The sequence below is a fragment of the Scyliorhinus torazame genome, chromosome 11 (genome assembly GCF_047496885.1).
Source record: "Scyliorhinus torazame isolate Kashiwa2021f chromosome 11, sScyTor2.1, whole genome shotgun sequence".
NCBI lineage: Eukaryota > Metazoa > Chordata > Chondrichthyes > Carcharhiniformes > Scyliorhinidae > Scyliorhinus > Scyliorhinus torazame.
Genome location: NC_092717.1, coordinates 228597262 through 228612044, shown reverse-complemented (window position 1 = coordinate 228612044; position 14783 = coordinate 228597262). Strand labels below are relative to the sequence as shown.

Here is a 14783-nt window from a genome sequence, read left to right as displayed (position 1 = left end):
GAACAGTAAATGAACAATGTATAGTTTCCTTGATGATTTTCAGCAAAGCTGCAGCTCAATAATTAAGCCAGAAATGGTCAAGTGAAATTCTGTCCAGTAATCACCTAATGTTATTAATATGATCCAATAGTAATGAAGGGAAAATAAACAATAAACACACTGGGACTGTACTGATACTGCATCTATAACTCCAAGGCAAATAGATAAGCACATGACCATTTTGCAGCAAATAGCTTTGCGCTCTGCCCTACCAAATTTCCGGATTATGTCCAAAACAGACACTACAACACTATATAAAATGCTCAGTCGCCTGGACGGCTGGTCAATTTTAAATGTTTTCAACGCCAGTCAGTAGTGCCACACTTTCCAAATATAATGGGCCCCTAATTTATGCTGGTTTACACCAATCGGTGGACAGAACCACCTGAACCAGTGTAAAAGATTTGGGAATTTTCAATGCAAGTGCATTGTGCCCAAATCCACTTCTGTTTATATTTTCCACTGATTTAAGACTGAATTTGGTGGATCAGGCCTCGCATGCAAAACTGGTCAACACCCCCCCACCTCCCCACTCCCCACCTGCACATTTTATGATTTCCATAACAAAAAAAGTATTTAACTTCCTAAGACTCTGACTAGTTTACACCAATGAAGCTGTTAAATGGTTCAGTATAGTTTACCAAAGTCATTTTCAATTATTTGAAACGGGGTTACTTGCAGGTATATGACTGGACGCTGACTAAAAAGGCACCTGAAAATTTCCGGATTATGTCCAAAACAGACACTACCGCACTGTATAAAATGCTCAATCGCCTGGACAGCTGGTTCACGATGCAGAGTGAGGCCAGCAGCGCGGGTTCAATTCCCGTACCGGCGGAGGTTATTCATGACCCTGTCCTCAACCCTGTCCCTTGCCTGAGGCGTAGTGATCCTCCTGGTCCACCCCTGGAATACTGTGAACAGTTTTGGTCCCCATATCTGAGGAAAGATACACTGGCATTGGAGGTAATCTACAGAAGGTTCACTAGGTTCGGCCTGTACTGATGAGAATTTAGAAGAATGAGAGGTGACCTTATTAAGACATATAGGATTCTCAGGGGGCTTGGCAGGTTGGATGCTGAGAGGATGGTTCCCCTTGTGGGAGAGACTAGGACCAGAGGGCATATTCTCAGAGTAAGGAGTCGCCCACTTATGACAGAGATGAGGAGGAATTTGATCTCTCAGAGGGGAGTGAATCTGTGGAATTCTTTACCGCAGAGAGCTGTAGAGGCTGGGTCATTAAGTATGTTCAATGCTGAGATAAACAGATTTTTAATCAGTAAGGGAATCGAGGGTTATGGGGATAGGGTGGGAAAGTGGAGTTGAGGATTATATCAGATCAGCCGAGATCTCATTGAATGGCGGAGCAGACTTGATGGGCAGAGTGGCCTTCTTATGCTCCTAGGTCTTATGGTCTTATCAATAACCAGGGATCACAAATTTAAGGCTATTGACAAAGAATTGGAGAGGAATTGAGGAGAATTTGTGTTTTTTAACCAGCGGGCGGTCAGGGTCTGGAACTCATTGGGCGGGATTCTCCGACCCCCCCCCCCCCCCCCCCCCCCCCCAACCGCCGGACCGGAGAATCGCCGGGGAGCGGTGTGAATCCCGCCCCAACACCAGCTGCCGAATTCTCCGGCAGTCCCCCCCCCCCCCGGCGATTGTCCGCTCCGCAATGGGCCGAGCGGCCGCTCGTTTTCGGCCTGTCCCGCCAGCGTATGTTACACAAGGTTCTTACCGGTGGGACCTGGCTCTGCAGGCGGCCTGCGGAGTCCTCGGGGCGGCGCGTGGGGACCTGGCCCCCACCGTGGCCTCGCCCGCGGTCGGGGCCCACCGATCTGTGGGCGGGCCTGTGCCGTGGGGGCACTCTTTCCCTCCGTGCCGGCCGCTGTAAAGCTCCACCATGGCCGGCGCGGAGCAGAAACGCACTGCGCATGCGCAGGGATCACGCCAGCGATTCTGGGAACACTGGCGTTCCCGCGCATGCGTCAACTCGCGGCGGCTGGCGGAGGCCCTTCGCCGCCGGTTGGCGCGGCGCCAATTGGTGCGGCGCCAATCATTCCAGCGCCAGTCCTAGCCCCCGAAGGTGCGGAGGATTCCACACCTTCCGGGTGGCCCGATGCCGGAGTGGTTCACGCCCCTCTTTGGCGCCGGTATGGCCCCCCCCGCCGGATACCAGAGAATCCCGCCCATTGTCTGAATGTGTGGTAAAGGCAGAAACTCTCATTGCATTTAAGAAACTAGTTTTTAAATGCCCTTGAAGTGCTGCCACCTATGGACCAAAGAGCTGGAAAGTGCGATTCGGCTGGATCTCTCTCTCTTGGCCAGTTCAAACATGATGGACTGAATGGCCTCGTCTTGTGCCTCCTTCTGTGCGGCGCGTTAGCACAGTGATTAGTACTGTTGCTTCACATCTCCAGGGTCCCAGGTTCAATTCCCGGCTTAGATCACTGTCTGTGCGAAGTCTGCACGTTCTCCCATGTCTGCGTGGGTTTCCTCCGGGTGCTCCGGTTTCCTCCCACAGTCCAAAGATGTGCAGGTTAGGTGGATTGGCCATGCTAAATTGTCCTTCGTGTCCAAAAAGGTTAGGTGAAAAGCCTGTGTGGAATATAAGGAAAGTAGGAAGGAACTTAAGCAAGGAGTCAGGAGGGCTAGAAGGGGTCACGAAAAGTCATTGGCAAATAGGGTTAAGGAAAATCCCAAGGCTTTTTACACGTACATAAAAAGCAAGAAGGTAGCCAGGGAAAGGGTTGGCCCACTGAAGGATAGGCAAGGGAATCTATATGTGGAGCCAGAGGAAATGGGCGAGGTACTAAATGAATACTTTGCATCAGCATTCACCAAAGAGAAGGAATTGGTAGATGTTGAGTCTGGAGAAGGGTGTGTAGATAGCCTAGGTCACATTGAGATCCAAAAAGACGAGGGGCGAAATTCTCCCGAAAGGGCGCGATGTCCGCCGACTGGCGCCCAAAACGGCGCCAATCAGACGGGCATTGCGCCGCCCCAAAGGTGCGGAATGCTCCGCATCTTTGGGGGCCGAGCCCCAACATTGAGGGGCTAGGCCGGCGCCGGAGGAATTTCCGCCCTGCCACCTGGCGGAAACGGCCTTTGTTGCCCCGCCAGCTGGCGTGGAAATGACATGTCGGGGCGGCGCATGCGCGGGAGCGTCAGCGGCCGCTGACAGTTTCACACGCATGCGCAGTGGAGGGAGTCTCTTCCGCCTCCGCCATGGTGGAGACCTTGGCGGAGGCGGAAGGGAAAGAGTGCCCCCACGGCACAGGCCCGCCCGCGGATCGGTGGGCACCGATCGCGGGCCAGGCCACCGTGGGGGCCCCCCCCGGGGCCAGATCGCCCCACGCCCCCCCCCCAGGACCCCGGAGCCCGCCCACGCCGCCTTGTCCCGCCGTTCAAAAGGTGGTTTAATCCACGCCGGCGGGACAGGCAATTTATCGGCGGGACTTCGGCCCATCCGGGCCGGAGAATCGAGCGGGGGGGGGGGCGCGATTCCCGTCCCCGCCGAATATCCGGTGCTGGAGACTTCGGCAACCGGCGGGGGCGGGATTCACGCCAGCCCCCGGCGATTCTCCGACCCGGCGGGGGGTCGGAGAATGACGCCCGAGGTGTTGGGCGTCTTGAAAAATATTAAGGTAGAGAAGTCCCCAGGGCCTGATGGGATCTACCCCAAAATACTGAAGGAGGCGAGAGAGGAAATTGCTGAAGGGTTGACAGAAATCTTTGGATCCACACTGTCTTCAGGTGATGTCCCGGAGGATTGGAGAATAGCCAATGTTGTTCCTCTGTTTAAGAAGGGTAGCAAGGATAATCCAGGGAACTACAGGCCGGTGAGCCTTACGTCAGTGGTAGGAAAATTATTGGAGAGAATTCTTCGAGACAGGATCTACTCCCATTTGGAAGCAAATGGACGTATTGGTGAGAGGCAGCATGGTTTTGTGAAGGGGAGGTCGTGTCTCACTAACTTGATAGAGTTTTTCGAGGAGGTCACAAAGATGATTGATGCAGGTAGGGCAGTTTATGTTGTCCATATGGACTTCAGTAAGGCCTTTGACACGGTCCCTCATGGTAGACTGGTACAAAAGGTGAAGTCACACGGGATCAGGGGTGAGCTGGCAAGGTGGATACAGAACTGGCTAGGTCATAGAAGGCAGAGAGTAGCAATGGAAGGATGCTTTTCTAATTGGAGGGCTGTGACTAGTGGTGTTCCGCAGGGATCAGGGCTGGGACCTTTGCTGTTTGTAGTATATATAAATGATTTGGAGGAAAATGTAATTGGTCTGATTAGTAAGTTTGCAGATGACACAAAAGTTGGTGGAATTGCGGATAGCGATGAGGACTGTCAGAGGATACAGCAGGATTTAGATTGTTTGGAGACTTGGGCGGAGAGATGGCAGATGGAGTTTAATCCGGACAAATGTGAGGTAATGCATTTTGGAAGGTCTAATGCAGGTAGGGAATATACAGTGAATGGTAGAACCCTCAAGAGTATTGAAAGTCAGAGAGATCTAGGTGTACAGGTCCAAAGGTCACTGAAAGGGGCAACACAGGTGGAGAAGGTAGTCCAGAAGGCATACGGCATGCTTGCCTTCATTGGCCGGGGCATTGAGTATAAGAATTAGCAAGTCATGTTGCAGCTGTATAAAACCTTGGTTAGGACACTTGGAGTGTAGTGTTCAATTCTGGTCGCCACACTACCAGAAGGATGTGGAGGCTTTAGAGAGGGTGCAGAAGAGATTTACCAGAATGTTGCCTGGTATGGAGGGCATTAGCCATGAGGAGCGGTTGAATAAACTCGGTTTGTTCTCACTGGAACGACGGAGGTTGAGGGGCGACCTGGTAGAGGTCTACAAAATTCTGAGGGGCATAGACAGAGTGGATAGTCAGAGGCTTTTCCCCAGGGTAGGGGGGTCAATTACTAGGGGGCATAGGTTTAAGGTTTGAGGGGCAAGGTTTAGAGCAGATGTACGAGGCACGTTTTTTACGCAGAGGGTAGTGGGTGCCTGGAACTCGCAGCCGGAGGAGGTGGTGGAAGCAGGGACGATAGTGACATTTAAGGGGCATCTTGACAAATACATGAATAGGATGGGAATGGAGGGATACGGACTCAGGAAGTGTAGAAGATTGTAGTTTAGTCGGGCAGCATGGTCGGCATGGACTTGGAGGGCCGAAGGGCCTGTTCCTGTGCTGTACTTTTCTTTGTTCTTTGTTCTCCAACGAGGAAGTCAGGGCGATCACCAGAGACTGCCAGGCCTGCGCGGAGTGTAAACCGCACTTCTACCGGCCCCTTTGAACGCCTCAGCGTGGACTTCAAAGGGCCCCTCCCCTCCACCGACTGCAACACGTACTTTCTCAGTGTGGTCGATGAATATTCCCGATTCCCCTTTGCCGTCCCATGCCCCGACATGACGTCTGCCACCGTCATCAAAGCCCTCAACACCATCTTCGCTCTGTTCGGCTTCCCTGCCTAAGTCCACAGCGACCGGGGATCCTCATTCATGAGCGATGAGGTGCGCCAGTACCTGCTCAACAGGGGCATTGCCTTGAGCGGGATGACCAGCTACAACCCCAGGGGAAACGGGCAGGTGGAGAGGGAAAATGGTATGGTATGGAGGGCTGTCCAGCTGGCCCAACGGTCCAGAAATCTCCCGGCCTCCCGCTGGCAGGAGGTCCTCCCCGACGCACTTCACTCCATTCTGTCGCTCCTGTGAACCACGACTAATGAATCCCCCCCCCCATGAACGTTTCTTTGCCTTCCCCAGGAAGTCCATCTCAGGGGTTTCGCTCCTGACATGGCTGGCAGCTCCAGGGCCCGTTCTCCTCCGTAGACACGTTCGACTCCACAAGGCGGACCAGTTGGTTGAGAGGGTACAGCTACTTCACATCAACCCGCAGTACGCCTACGTAGCATACCCCGACGGCCGCCAAGATGCAGTCTCCCTCAGGGACCTGGCACCAGCTGATTCCACCCCCCCCCGCCCCGGCGCCCCCCCCCCCGCCCGCCTCCCCCCCCGCCGCCCCCCTCCCCCCGCCCGCCCCCCCCCGCCCCGGCGCCCCCCGCCCGCCCCCCCCCCCCCGGCGCACCCCACCCCCCGCCTGCCCCCGCCCCCCCCGGCGCACCCCCCCCCCGCCCCCCCCCCCCCGGCGCACCCCACCGCATTCTCCGCTCTGGGACAATCTGTCCTCCTCTTGCTCACACCCGGGGATGAAGAGGATTTCGACACGCTCCCGGAGTCACCGAAGACCAAGCCGCCGCGCCACCAGCACTGCGGCGCTCTCAACGACAGATCAAGGCTCCGGACCGCCTGAATTTGTAATATTATCTGTACTTTTAAAACACAACTTTCTGTATATAGTTCTCCACCACCCCCACCGGACTCATTTTTTAACAGGGGGTGAATGTGGTAGTCACCACTGATGTATATATTGTATATATAGGTGCTTTACAGTAAGGCCCCTGTACTACAGGTACAGGGGTAGATCCCTGCCTGCCGGCTCCGCCCAGTAGGCGGAGTATAAATATGTGTGCTCCCAGTACAGCAGCCATTTCGTCAGCTGCTGTAGGAGGCCACACATCTCAGTGTAATAAAGCCTCGATTACATCCTATTCTCGTCTTTGTGTAATTGATCGTGCATCAGCGTGTGAGACCCACGCAGATAGGGGAGAATGTGCAAACACCATACGGACAGTGACCCAGGGCCGGGATTGAACCTGGGTCCTCAGCGCCATGAGGCAGCAGTGTTAACCTCTAAGCCACCGTGCTGCCCTTCTCCTCATGACTTAGTAATCTCCGTAGTCCAGGTATCATTTTTGTAAAGCTACATTGCACTCCCTCCAAGGCTAAAGTATCCTTCCTAAGGTGTGGTGCCCAGAACTGCTCACAGTACTCCACATGGGGTCTAACCAGGGTTTGCATAGCTGCAGCATAACCTCGGTGTCTTTATATTCAATCTTTTAGATATAAAGGCTAGCTTTCCATTAGCCTTTTTGATTAATTTCTGCACTTGTTCGTGGCATTTTAAGGATCAATGCACCTGAACCTCCAAATCTCTTTGGACATCCACTGTATCCAACCTCTTCCCATTTAGAAAGTATTCTGCTCTCTCCTTTTTTGGTCCAAAATGGATAACCTCACACTTGCTTAGATTGAAATCCATCTGTCACAAATTTTCCCATTTAATTAGTCTGTCAATATCTTCTTGCTATTTTACACTATCATCGAGACTGCCAGCAGGGGTCACTGATGATATTCAGCAATGGAAACCTTCACTGATTTTCTCTCCCCAGCCCAGGGAATTGGGGCCAAATGAAGCCCTCTCTGGCTTAGACCAGCTAACGTAGCAAAGACTGCAACTTAAAGCATGGATTTTCTCTGAATGGCTCAGTAACATGCCAACCAGCTGTGTGTATTTACCCACAAAGAAATTGGGGTGGATTCTTTGGCTGCGCCTGCTGCAAGGTCGCCACAGACTGGACACAGACCACGTAAAGGTCCATGAACCTCGGGCGGGAATTCCCGGTCGCTGAGCAGGCGTGGCCGAAGAATCCCGCCCATTGTTTCATTTTCCTCTTTGTAGACCACCCAGGTGTGCACGGTTCTCAGTGTAAAGAATGGCTTGTGGTGCTTTGAAACTGAACATTTGGGTGGAGGAGCAGTGAGGGTGAAGAGTTATGATCGCCAAAGATGAGAAAAGACATATCAATAATTCAATGTCAATAGGATTGGTTTTTGAGTATTGCAGGATGAAGTAAACAGAGAGGGAGATAGTAGTTGGGAATTTTGAGGTCCTGACAAAGAAAGAGTAGGAGTTGGTTCAATATGTCAAATAGAGTGACGTTTCAATGCACTGTCCCAGGCCATGTGTCTAGGATTGGTGCTAAACACTAACCAGACAGATAAACATATTACAGCCAATCACAATGGACTTTTTTTTAGTCACCATGTGGCAGTCACTAACACTGCGGCATTGGGGCGAAGGTAGTGTTCAAGCCCATACTTGTGGCAAAGGATAATATTTGATGTAGCACCACAGAGACAAAGGGTAGAAAATTAAATACCTTCAAAAAATATAGCCACTTTGTGTAATCATTTGGAACCCATGAGTTTATGATCCATAATAGCAGAACTGGAACAAAATGAATGAGCTTTCATACAAAGAAAATTAGAGCACAGGACAGGCCCTTCGGCCCTCCAAGCCTGCACCGACCATGCTGTCCTTCTGAACTAAATCCCCCTACCCTTCCGGGGACCATGGGCGCGATTCTCCGCTCCCGCGCCGGTTTGGTGAATCGCTTGGCGCGCCATTTTTCCCCGCGACGCCAGTCCGATGCCCTCCCCGCGATGCACCCAAGCGGCGGGAACGGCCCCGTCGAGTTCTGCGCAGCGCAGGCCGGAGAATCACCCGGGACACCCAAAATGGTGATTCTCCGCTACACCCGCTATTCTCCGGCCCGGATGGGCCGAGCGGCCTGCCCAAAGCGATGGCTTCCCGCCGGCACCATCCACACCTGGTCGCTGCCGGCGGGAACAGCGCAGGAACGCTGGGGGGGCGGCCTGTGGGCGGGCGAGGGGGGTACTTTTGCCGGTGTTGCACTCAAAAGGGGTCTGGCCAGCGATCAGTGCCCACCGATCGGCGAGCCGGCCTCTCTGAAGGAGGACCTCCTTTCCTCCGCCGCTCCGCAAGATCCATCCGACATCTTCTTGCGGGGCGGCCTCGGGGAGGACGGCAACCACGCATGTGCGAGTGACGCCAGTTAGGTGGCGGATGACATGGCGCCGGTTTAATGCGGCGCCAATGCCCAGCGCGCGCTGACGACGCTGCTTTAGCGACACGCCCCCCCCCAGGTTTCTCGCGGCCCCGATCCTAGCCCATTTTCGGGCCCTGAATCGGTCGAGATCCGGGCCGTTTTGCGCCGCCGTGAACCTCGACTCCGTTCACGACGGCGTGGGCACTTAGTCGCGGGAGCAGAGAATCGCGCCCCATATCCCTCGATTCCCATCCTATTCATGTATTTGTCAAGACGCCCCTTAAACGTCACTATCGTCCCTGCTTCCACCACCTCCTCCGGCAGCGAGTTCCAGGCACCCACTACCCTCGGTGTAAAAAAACTTGCCTTGTACATCTCCTTTAAACGTTGCCCCTCTCACTTTAAATCTATGCCCCTAGTAATTGACTCTTCCACCCTGGAAAAAAGCTTCTGACTATCCACTCTGTCTATGCCCCTCATAATTTTGTAAATTTCTATCAGGTCGCCCCTCAACCTCCGTCATTCCAATGAGAACAAACCAAGTTTATTCAACCTCTCCTCATAGCTAATGCCCTCCATACCAGGCAACAGTCTGGTAAATCTTTTCTGTACCTTCTCCAAAGCCTCCACATCATTCTGGTCGTGTGGCGACCAGAATTGAACACTATTCTGTAGCCACTTAAATTGGCCAACTCCCGATTCAAAATGACGAACGGCAAAGGCTGATGGGAAAGTCAGCCAACAAGACAACAACCAGCAGCTGCAGGTTTGCTGTGTATTTACCTCTGCAAAAAACCAGACAACATCGATACCAGCGACCATCAGTATAACAAAGTGAACAGCCACCTGCATACTGATGAGCAATCCCCAGGAGCAATAAGTAACATTTTGACACACAAAGCAAAGCCAGACTCCCCGGCGCCAGCAGGAGCCAACACAAAGGAGGTGAACGAGCACCTCAAGACCGCCCATCGATCAGGGAACCGCTCCAGTATTGGAGAAAATCGAACCAAGCGATTGGGACAAAGTCCAATCACTTGGGACCAGGTACAGGGTCCGGCCCGAAAGGCGGGAAGCCTCTGGGGACTATAAGAGTTGAGCCCCAAGTTCAAATCGCTCTCTCTTCACTCTTCTTCTCCACCTCTTCGCTCTCTTCACGCTCTTCTTCTTGCCCGGGTCACCCAGCAACAACGAACCAACATTGACCGTGACCGGAGCAGTGAAGATCAAAATCATAAGTCTTAATTCAACGCTCGCTACGAGATAGGTGCTCCTAGCTACCAAGCCGTACCAACTTCGAATCCCGCAGGCTCAGAACCCGAGCGAAAGGCCATTTGTTCCCCTGACCTGGTGGGCCAGTCCAAAGTTAAGTATAGGCCTGTTAGTTGCAGAAGTAGCTTAGACGTAGAATTTGTGCATGAGTAGCGATTACTGTGTATAATAAATGTGCTTTGATTTAAACCTTACTAATCGGTGTATTGGATTTAAAAAAAAAAAAAATTTTATTAAAGGTTTTCATAAAATATCAATAACAAAATGAGAAAGAAACAAGAACCCAACAGGGTTAAGTACAAAACACAATCTAAAAAAGCAACCCCCCAAACCCATCCCCCCCTGTACCTAAATAATAAATTTGTGTATTGGATTATTGATCATTACTCGGACTTGAACCTCGTGGCGGTATCATAAAGATACATAGAACATAGAACATAGAAAATACAGCACACAACAGGCCCTTCGGCCCACGATGTTGTGCCGAACCTTTGACCTCGATTAATCATAGATTATCATTGAATTTACAGTGCAGAAGGAGGCCATTCGGCCCTTTTGAGTCTGCACCGGCTCTTGGAAAGAGCACCCAACCCAAGGTCAACACCTCCACCCAACACCAAGGGCAATTTTGGACACTAAGGGCAATTTATCATGGCCAATCCACCTAACCTGCACATCTTTGGACTGTGGGAGGAAACCGGAGCACCCGGAGAAAACCCACGCAGACACGGGGAGGACGTGCAGACTCCGCACAGACAGTGAACCAAGCCGGAATCGAACCTGGGACCCTGGAGCTGTGAAGCAATTGTGCTATCCATAATGCTACCGTGCTGCCCTTAAGAACAAATAAATCTACACTATATCATTTTACCGCAATCCATGTACCTATCCAATAGCTGCTTGAAGGTCCCTAATGTTTCTGACTCAACTACTTCCACAGGCAGTGCATTCCATGCCCCCACTACTCTCTGGGTAAAGAACCTACCTCTGATATCCCTCCTATATCTTCCACCTTTCACCTTAAATTTATGTCCCCTTGTAATGGTTTGTTCCACCCGGGGAAAAAGTCTCTGACTGTCTACTCTATTCCCCTGATCATCTTATAAACCTCTATCAAGTCGCCCCTCATCCTTCTCCGTTCTAATGAGAAAAGGCCTAGCACCCTCAACCTTTCCTCATAAGACCTACTCTCCATTCCAGGCAACATCCTGGTAAATCTCCTTTGCACCTTTTCCAAAGCTTCCACATCCTTCCTAAAATGAGGCGACCAGAACTGTACACAGTACTCCAAATGTGGCCTTACCAAAGTTTTGTACAGCTGCATCATCACCTCACGGCTCTTACCTGGCAACTCGAGAGCAAAGGTAATAAAACAGAGCAATTGAACTAAGGCAAAATCAGCAACAATTCCAAGTGCGGCCTAACTAAGGTTCTGTAATGCTGCAACATGACTTGCCAATTTTTAAACTCAATGCCCCGGCCGATGAATGCAAGCATGCCATATGCCTTCTTGACTACCTTCTCCACTTGCATTACCACTTTCAGTGACCTATGTACCTGTCCACCCAGATCCCTCTGCCTATCAATATTCTTAAGGATTCTGCCATTTACTGTATATTTCCCACCTGCATTAGACCTTCCAAAATGCATTACCTCACATTTGGCATCTCTCCGCCCATGTCTCCAAACAATCTAAATCCTGCTGTATCCTGAGAGTCCTCATTGCTATTCGCAGCTCCACCAACCTTTGTGTCATCTGCAAACTTACTTATCAAACCGTTTACATTTTCCTCCAAATCATTTATATATATTACAAACAGCAAAGGTTCCAGCACTGATCCTTGAGGAATGCCACTAGTCACAGCCTTCCATTCAAAAACGCACCCTTTCACTGCTACCCTCTGTCTTCTATGACCGAGCCAGTTCTGTATCCATCTTGCCAGCTCATCTCTGATCCCGTGCAAATTCACCTTCTGTGCCAGTCTGCCATGAGGACCTTGTCAAAAGCTTTACTGAAGTTCCTGTAAACAACATCCATTGCCCTACCCTCATCAATCATCTTTGTCACTTCCTCGGCAAACCCGATCAAGTTAGTGAGACATGATCTGCCCTTCACAAAACCACATTGCCTCTCGCTAATACATGCACTTATTTCCAAGTGAAAGTAAATTCTGTCTCGAAGAATCCTCTCTGATAATTTCCCTACCACTGTCGTAAGGGATGGTTTCATATTTCTCCCACTTTTTATTTCTATTGAAGGGACTGGATATATCAACGAGAAGAGAGATGAAACAGGCTACTGATTTGCTATTCCCCATTTAAAACTCTTCCTAATGGGTGTATAATCTTCACATGGACTGTGTGTTTCAATGGCAAGGAGCACAATCACCTTCTCAGGGGCAACTAGAGAAGTACAACAGACACTAGCCAGTGCCAGCTGTACCCTGAGAATATTTTTTTTTAAGCAGACATGATGCTTGGGAATGAAAGGGCATATGGAAGTTCACAGCATTCACATCTTGACAGAATTGGAAATTACAAATGACAGATCACTAAACATCCAAACAAGCTGCTTCAAGACTTTGTTTTGTACAAGGCACTTAAGACAAGAAGGCAAACTTAAAATAATATTATTGTAGAGCCCCATTGAGTGAATAATAAGTACATGTATTAGCGAGAGGCAATATGGTTTTGTGAAGGGGAGATCATGTCTCACTAACTTAACTCCCTAGTTGCCCCCCCCTGTTCTATCACTAACTTGTTTCACACATTTGCGAGCAGAACCACGTCCAGTGGAGGATTTACCACAGTATAGTGAGGCTACCACTGCTCACGGACTTTGTAGATCACCAGGAGTAATACTGAAACAAGAACTGAACGAATGGTAAAAAGCAAATTACTGCGGATGCTGGAATCTGAAACAAAATAGAAAATGCTGGAAAATCTCAGCTGGTCTGGCAGCATCTGTAGGGAGAGAAAAGAGCTAACGTTTTGAGTCCGATGACTCTTTGTCAATGAATGAATGGTGCTTTGCCCAAAAGTCGCATTTACACTTTTCTTTCCCTGGTGTGAGCCTAACCCATGTTGGAGGAAGCTCCATGGTTGCCAACACTGCTTGAAAACGAAACACACCACATTCCTGTACTCATTGGATGATAGCTCTGGGCTGCAGTAGCTGGGATAATGGTGGCTAGCAGCAGCCTCTGCCATCAGAAGCTGTAATTTACCTGCAAGATGGGTCTTAGCACCTCAGAAGCAGCAGCAGCGCCTCATTTAGTCACTTCATGACTTTCTAGCCAGCACTGTTGTAAAAGCTCAGAAGCCCCGAGAAGGTAAATCCAAAAGAAGCTTAATTCGACAACAAATGTAAAGGCCGCAACATGGCTTACAGTCCCACGGTCATCGGGATACTGGTCGCACCGGACTCAGTCCAGGCGGCTTTTATGAGGCGATTTTTTACAAACCCCGACTGATGGTCCTCCACTCACTAGCAGGGGTCCTCGTACTCCGCAAGTCCCACAGGGAGATCAATTAGGGTGTCCCGGTGGGTCTTGTGAGGGTTATTACAACTGGAATATATAAATGCAACATTTAAAAAATATATGTTTTTATTCAAATTTTCAGATTGCAAACATACAAAATATTCAACCAAATTCATACAATATACAAAACAATCCCCCACCGCCCAACCCGTCCCACTTCAGTTAAAAAAAATATATATTTTGTGAACAATTTTCCAGAATACCATCATTACAACCATTTATGTACAACAGTTGACAGTATTCCAACTTTTTCATTCACCCCCCCACAAACCCAAAAGAAACAACAACCGATCACCAATATCCCCCCCCCACCCAGCATCTGATGGTGACCAACTCTCGAAAAAAGGCAATAAGCGGCTGCCTTTCAGCCGAGCCTCTCATTAGAGACTTGATGTTTTCCAAGTGTAAAAATTCCATCAGGTCGCCGAGCCAGGCTGTTGCACTGGGCCAGGACGAGGACCTCCGCTAAACAAGATTCGCCTAAGGGCTCTCAAGGAAGCAAAGACAAGAGCAGCTGCCTTCGCTCCAGTCTGTAACTCCGGCAAGTTTGAGATCCCCAAAATAGCCACCAAAGGGCATGGTTCAAGTCAACCCCAAGAATTCCCGACATGGTGCTGAAGAAGGAGACCCAAAAGTTCATGACCCCAGGGTAGGACCAGAACATATGTGTGTGATGGGCAGGGCTCCCGGAGGTCAATCACACCAGGCCGCTACATCCACAAAAAACCCACTCATTCGGGCCCTGGTCAAATGCACCCTATGCACTATCTTGAATTGTATCAGGCTGAGTCTAGCGCACAAAGAGGTAGAGTTGACTCTATATAGAGTCTTGCTCCACTCCCCATCCTCAAGTTCCTGGCCCAACTCCACCCACTTTCTTTTAATTTTGTCCAACAGGATCTGATCTGTCAACACCATCAGGTGACTGTAGATCTCCGACACCCATCCCTCTCCCCTACTGCCAAAATAATTTTGTCCATCAACGGGGGGGGGGGAATCAAAGGGAAGGAAACAATTTCCTTGTGCGCGCAGTTTCGTGCCTGATAATATTAAAACTGGTTAGCTCCTGAGAACTTACACTTCCCCAGCCCCTGAGCAACTTACCATCAACAACAGATCACCAAGCCTCTTCAACCCCTCCCCCTTCCAACCCTGAAGGACAGATCCAA

At 50.5% G+C, this 14783-nt stretch overlaps 1 protein-coding gene across 2 annotated transcripts in view; it reads right to left on the bottom strand.

Moving 5' to 3' along the window:
- Window positions 1-14783, bottom strand: part of LOC140385828 (inositol monophosphatase 2-like) — a 58693-nt gene that overhangs the window by 30999 nt on the left and 12911 nt on the right. The gene's annotated exons all lie outside the window — the stretch shown is intronic.